The following is a 7,328-nucleotide window of genomic DNA, read 5'->3' on the forward strand; positions in this document are numbered from 1 at the left end:
CCTCTCCCTCTCGACACCTCCCCAGAGGCTGCAGAGGAAGGCGCCATTGCACTCGCAATCAACTGCACGGAAGCCCGGTACATTTTCAGTGATTCAATAACTGCGATTCTAAAATTTGCTCGAGGACGAATCCATGTCCCTGCTTTTGGCATACTGGACTCGCCCGACGCACCCCCGCCCCGCCAAGTGGAGCTGATATGGGTGCCTGCGCACTCCGGCAATCCCGGAAACGAGGCCGCCAACCTTTTAGCCCCAGGTTCTTTAAACCGGGCTCAGGTGGCCTCGGATGCGGGATTCACGAAGGAGCGCATGCACTCATTCAGTGAGCTGACCCAGCTATACAGAGCCTCACGCCAGCTCTACCCTCCGCCCCACCCCTCCCTAGATAACAGATACGCAACACTCTGGCGCAGATTACAGACACACACTCTCCCCTCGCCCCTTACCCTAGCCCACTATCATCCCTCCTTCCCTACTCCGGCATGCGCCCTATGCCCAGAACCCTTCGCTTCTTCCCTCCGCATCCTTTCTCTCTGTCCGGCGGACCCTCCCCCGAGGGACCTAGAGAACCTCAAGACCTGGGAGGACTGGGAGACCCTATTGCGCTCGGTGGACCCGGCCGTGCAGACCATCGCCACCGGCCAGGTCGCCAGTGTTATGGAACTCAGGAACATAAACACTTGAGTGGAGTGGGGTCGTGCGGTGACCCTGGGGCGTGCCCCGAATTCCTGTTGTAATAAAGTTTTTCTCTCTCTCTCTCTTCGCGCACAATGCACTGAGAGCACCACGATAACGTTGGAGGCGTTCGGCCGTACACACACTGCCTGTACCGAGGCGGAGGAGGCGACGCGCGTGTAGTGAATACGGTGCTGTCTTAGAAGGTTGCTTTAGAGACATGTACTGTGGTGGCCATTCCTTTCGGGCGTACACCAAGATATGACAGGCAGGCATTTCCTTTCCTTAAACCCAGTTTTCAATTCATTTTTCTTTCCTTGAGTCCCTTACGGCGCGGTTCGGGTATCCACCGAGATATGAGAAACAGGCATCGTTTCCTATCCTGAAAACCAATTTTATTTTCATTTTCCTTCCCTTACGGCGCGGTTCGGGTGTCCACCTAGATATGAGTATTAGTAAAGCTTTTTGACGGGCTAGTTGGTACATATTCATATTTGAAAGGTTGTGTACGTCTTTTTAGCGCACAACCTTTCAAATATGACCTAGATATGAGTGTTTCCTGGCGCACTGTCTTTTATTTATTTTTTCTTTCTGATATTTTATTTCTTTCATTTCTTTTTTACTCTCGTTTCTGTGCTCATTTTTATTTCTTCTTTATTCCGCAGTCGGCGGCCACCTGCGCTGCGCGTGACGTCGCTCGGTTTAGCGCATGCGCAGAAGCGGCAAATCTGGCCCACGCGAAGCGCGGTGTTGACATAGTAGTATACATATTAAAAAAAAACAGCAGTTGCTAACACTGGGCCGCGGTCGCGGCGTACTGTATTACACCCCTGGCCAATCCCAGCTGTCAACGAAATCAGCTTTTTAATGTTTGACTATATCAAACAATCCATGTCTCAAAATTCTAGAGCTCATAATTTTTTTTCTTCTGATAAGCTTCTTGTCTATGTAACAAGAATTGTTTAAGCACCGGACTGCATTATCGTGGTGGAGGAATTCTGTGCGCAAAGACTGATTGTGGGAGGAGCTTCAGTGCACACTTAAGTTGTATTCGACTATAGCCTAGTGAAGCTTTTCGCTTCAGTAAAAGAAAATGGCGTAGTAACGGTCTCGCATTCCAGTGAGATCCGAACCGCGCTATAAAATTAGGGTTAAAGGAAAGGAGTAAAAGAAGAAAAGGATAAAGAGGTGCTGTATTGAAAGGCTGCCGACTTTTGGGTGGTGTTGGTGGTAGAGAGAGAGAGAGAGAGAAAACTTTATTTCAACAGGAATTCGGGCCACGCCCCAGTGTCCCCGCACGACCCCACTGCACACCAGTGTTAATGTTCCTGAGGTCCATAACACTGGCAGCACGGCCGGTGGCGACGGTCTGCAAGGCCGGGTCCTCCGAGCGCGGGAGGACTGGGAGGCGACCCTGCTCGGCTGCCACGACTTACAGGCCCAACAAGCCTTAGTCGGGCGCGGATGTAGAGGCAAGAACCGAAGGGGTCTTGGCTTGGTATAAAAAGTGAGTTACAAAGATTTCTTGCAGAATGCTACCGGGGAGTCCGTGTTCGATCTCGTACTAGGCGTGATCTGCAATGTGAGCACCCGACACGACAGGCTTTGCTTGATCAGCGCCGTCATGCGACTGCAAAGTTAATTTCGGGGATGTTGTCCAATGGCAAACTAGTGCACAGTACAAATGAGGTGATGACCATATTTGTGGACTATTACACAGACTTGTTTAGTGGTTTACCTGATGCGCTTAATTCGGAAATTTTGGCGCATTTCAGCAGCTTAGTGAGCCTTTACCAGAAGAAGATTGTTCTGTTATTAGCGGCTCTCTGATGCAGGAGGAGGTGGAATATGCAACTGATGATAGACCTGTTTCAAAAACGCCTGGTCCTGACGGAATTTCCGGCGAATTTTGGTTGGTTGGTTGTTGGTTTGTTGGGGCTTAACGTCCCGAAGCAACTCAGGCTATGAGGGACGCCGTAGTGAAGGGCTCCGGAAATTCCGACCACCTGGGGCTCTTTATCGTGCACTGACATCGCACAGCACACGGGCCTCTAGAATTTCGCCTTCATCGAAATTCAGCCGCCGCGGCGGGGATCGAACCCGCGTCTTTCAGGTCAGCAGCCGAGCGCCGTAACCGCTGAGCCACCGCGGCGGAGCTCAGGGAAATTTTGCAAAGCTTTTAAATCTATTTGCACTTCTGTCCTGCTGCGGGTCTTCTCGGTAGGGCTCGATATAGGAGCCCTTTCTCAGTCTTTTACAAAAAGCCACACAGTAGCAATTTCGAGAACTTATGACGAAGGAAAACTGCTCTCAGTAGAACTTTACAGGCCCATTAGATTGGCAAATATGGATTACAAAATTTTTGATAAAGTCTTGTCAAATCGCCTGCAATTCGCAATGTCGCTACTCATTGGATCTCACCAGGCGTGCGGTTTGAGAGGACGCTCCAGTCAAAGTGATGTTCACACTGCGCGTACAATTCTCGAATGTTCCTCCAGCTGTCATGAGCAGCTTGCTCTGCTTCAGATCGTCCTTGCGAAAGCATTTGACCGCGCTCTCTATTCTTTTCTGTTTTCACTTCTAGAGCGAGCAAACGTGGGTTCTATTGTACTTAAGGGGGTGCAACTTTGCTACAGCATCTGTTCCAACACGATTAATTACTAATGGCCAGCTCTCGAATCCTGTGCCAATCCCTCTTCCCTGAAGCAAGGCTGTCTGATGTCTGCTCTGCTTTTTGCTCTTTACCTGGAACCTGGAACTTTCATCCTAAATGTTAGCCCTGCTTAAATTTGAACGAAAGAAAATGCATACTCAACTAGCCCCGCAACGTGTTTTACCTGGAAGCGCTCAGTTTGAGTGTTTTGCGTATCAGTAACGTCCATGGGTTTTATCTTTTGGCTAATGAAGTCAAATTGCTAGCACATGCTTATGATCTTACATTTTTCTGCATTGACAAGCCCAGAATTGATGATGTGTTTTCCACGATAGATTTTGCTTTTTCTGCATTAACAAGCCCAGCATTGATGATGTGTTGTCCACGATAGATCGATTTGGCATCATTTCTGGTGCTCAAATGAATCGCTCCCAAAGTTCTGGCCTATGAATTGGTTCATAGGGCACAACTACGCCCCTGTATGCTGGAATAAAATGGTCTTCTGTGCCTCCTAAGTATCTTGGTGTTCCAGTTCATGCCTGCAAATCAAGTCCGCATTACTGGAGAGAGCGAGTTCCGGCCGTTGAGCGTCATGCTCAGACGTTTGTGCCCCATTGGGTTTGAATTTTTGGTCGAGCCCAGGCTTGCAACACCCCTCTTGCAACAAGGATTTATTACGTACTCCAGGTCCTTCACTGCGCCAGACATTACATACAGCGTTTCCATCGCATATTTGCAACGCTTATTTGGTCTTCCAAATTTGAGCCCACGCGGCCTGATAACATTTTCAGGCCCGTTAGTGCAGGAGGACTGGGCCTAAAGCACTTGTGCGTGAGACAGTTGGTTGCCCGTTTCTTCTTTTTTCCTGATTGCTCGCATCCGATTATTAAATCATTCTTGCAGGTTAACTTCATGACTCTGCTTCCGAACATAGTAGTTTCTTCATATTTTAATGAACGCCCCGTTTACTAGACTACTACTAGCCACTACTACTACTGCTACTACTACTACTATTACTACTACTACTAATAGACTACTACACCAACTAGCCCAGTTTTCCGCCCGTTTACTAGGTTTGTTGCAGGAAGTTTATGCTTTCGTGCGTTTTCTGACAGTTCGGTTTTCAAGTGAATGCTTATGTTCTGTTTCGTGTAAAAATTTTTACAGGGATTTGATATCGACGCTCTTCCCGCCTGCACTGTGTCGTTCTCTCTACTTTGGGCTCATGGGTCATGATGTTTTAAAGCGAGTGCGTAAAATGCCAATTTTTACTTGCACCAAAACTTCTTTCTATAAATAACTTCTATAACTTCTTTCTTTTTTATCGGGGCAGTTCCGAACCATGTGGTGGATGTCTGAAATCTCTCCGCAGGCCGGGCATGCCTTTGCTGGCGTGGGCAAAATCTTATTGCGTCGAGGTAATTTTTCAGTGCGCGGGCTTGCATGTTTCGCCATATAGTCGCTTCCTGCCGAGTGAGGTGTTTGTGTGGGGCTGTGTATTTCCTGCTACTAAGGCGGTGGTAGTTTATAATTCAAAAGGTACTTTGACTATCTAAAGGGCATAGAGGCAAAAGCGTTTTCCGCACCACTTTGACTACCTCTGTGGCACTGGTGACATCACCCCTAGAAGACGTCACATCTTACTACTGACTAATTACTAAGTGATGTCTAATGAATAATTAATCATGTCACTACTTAATGACGCTTAAGTTTCGTCTCTAGGAGTGGAAAGCGCAGCGTGTTTCAGCGCTACAAGGGAATCCGCGGAAAGCCATCGCCCGTTCGGTGCGATGCCTTGCTTGTAGAAACACCTTTGAACGCAACGCGCCTGAGACGAAAGGAAACGGCGCAGTAATTCTCTTTCATCTCGGTGGACACCCGAACAGCGCCGCAGAGGAAGGGAGGAAGTTAGAGGTGAGAGGAGAAACAGAAGAAACAGGTGTCGTAATGAAGAAAATGAAAATTGTATTTGAGCAGAGGAAATGAGGGAGTAACTGTCTCACATATCTCGGTGGACACCCGTCATAGATGGCGCTAGATGTAACGCCGGAAGGACGGAAGAATGAACCATTAAAGGCTTCCTTGAAACATACGTCTCGCACCACCACCGGCAGCCACATCCTACTCACCCTCGGTATCCGCATAGCAGCCACGGATCCGAAACAGCGCCAGGTCCCCCGCCATGTTCACCGGGAACTACTTAAACACCATCGCAAAAAAATGCTTCCCCGAACCGCTTTGCGCGTGGCGGGCTTCCCGCATGGGAGGTTTTTATTGTCTTTGGCGACTGCGGTCGCTTTTTTTATTGTAGTGGATGGATGGAAACAACTTTATTGCAAAAAAAAAACAAACTTACAGGGTGGTCCCCTACTGGTCCAGGAGTCCACGGGCTTGTGCTTCACTAAAAGCCCGATCCATCAGCCATTTCTGGCCGGCTGGCTGAGCGGTCCGTTTAAGCAGCCTCCCGGGAAGAATGAGTGGGATTGGGGATGGGGGGTACTGCTTTTGGGGAAGGACATTCCCAAAGGTAGTAGAAAAGTGTGGATCTGGGCACGCCACAGGTGGTACAATCAGGAGGAAAGGTGGGGTGAAAGCATGAGAGACGGTGGGGAGAAATAAAACAGCCTGTCTGTAATTGTCGCCATGTGGCGCTGGATGAGGGCGACAAGGTACTGTGGGGTGGTGGCAGTGTCATGAGGCTGAGTTTGTAGAATGTTGTGATTTGATTTATTTATTTATTTATTTATTTACCCTCAGGGCCGTTAGGCGTTACAGAGGGGAGTGGGAATAACATGCAAGTATAAAAAACAAAACAGCAGCTAGAAAAATTGAATATAGTTACAGCACACACTGGTATAAAATCAATAACAGAATTAACAAAAGGCAGCATTACACAAAACAAAACACAAAAGAAAGCAGCAGCTAATAAATTAACAAAGTTATAGACACATACTTATATAAAATTAATAACAGCGTTACGAAATGCAGCAGTATCCGTAATTACAGCAATATTCTGGGGAAGGTGATTCCAGCTGACACAAGTTCTGGGTATGAATGAATCGTGAAAACATCTTGTACGACAAGGAGGGATCCAAACTTTGTGACGGTGATCAATGCGTGCGGAAATATAGGGTGGTCTTTTTAGTAACTTCTCTTTAAGATAAGGATTATGATAAATTTTGTGAAAAGTACATAATGAAGCTATTGACCTGCGATGGGAAAGAAGCTGTAGGGAAAGGTTAGTTTTCATGGCAGTTACACTACTAGTACGATGATAGTTAGAGAGGACCGATGGGGCCTCTTTCGCAGGGTTGGGTGCCTGATCATCCGGGGCCCGGGAGGAGAGTTCTCGGGCCAGCGCATGAACGCGCTCATTACCGGGGATCGAGGCATGCCCTCGGACCCACGACAGAGTACCCGTTCAGTCGAGAGAGTTGACTGTGGCAAGAATACGATGTGTTGCCGCCGTCGCCACGCCCTTTAGGCAGAGCCGGTACGCGGCCTGGGAATCCGTGCAAATTTCTGTTACGTTTTTGTCAATGGTGGAGGGGCCAGAGCAAGTGCGATGGCGGCTCCTTCCGCTTCTGCAGGCGAATTAGTCCGGATAGTGGTGGCGGCCCCTTTTAGAGCGCGGCTGTTGGCGCCCGTTTCGTGGCCGTAGTCCGTTCGGAGTTCATTGTTCTCATTGGCGTTGTCGTTCACGTTTTACACTCCAATCGCTTCACGGAAAGGATGCGCGCATAACTGGGCCCTTGGATCAGTGGACGCCTAAATCGCGCTTTTGTGTTGTTGTTGCGGCCGTAAGAGCCGTTGCCTACCAACCGTCGCGGTGGACACCCGACCGCACCGTACAGGTGGGGAGAAAGTGGGAGTGAAAGAAGAAAGACTAAAAGGGGCCGTGGTGAAGAAAATTACATTTGTATTCGAGGAAAGGAAATTACGCATTGACTGTCTCGCATATCTCCGTGTACACCGGCCACCGATTTGTAGAGGAATAGAG

The sequence above is a fragment of the Amblyomma mixtum genome, chromosome 6 (assembly GCF_055824585.1).
Source record: "Amblyomma mixtum isolate Tamu chromosome 6, ASM5582458v1, whole genome shotgun sequence".
In the NCBI taxonomy this organism is placed as follows: domain Eukaryota; kingdom Metazoa; phylum Arthropoda; class Arachnida; order Ixodida; family Ixodidae; genus Amblyomma; species Amblyomma mixtum.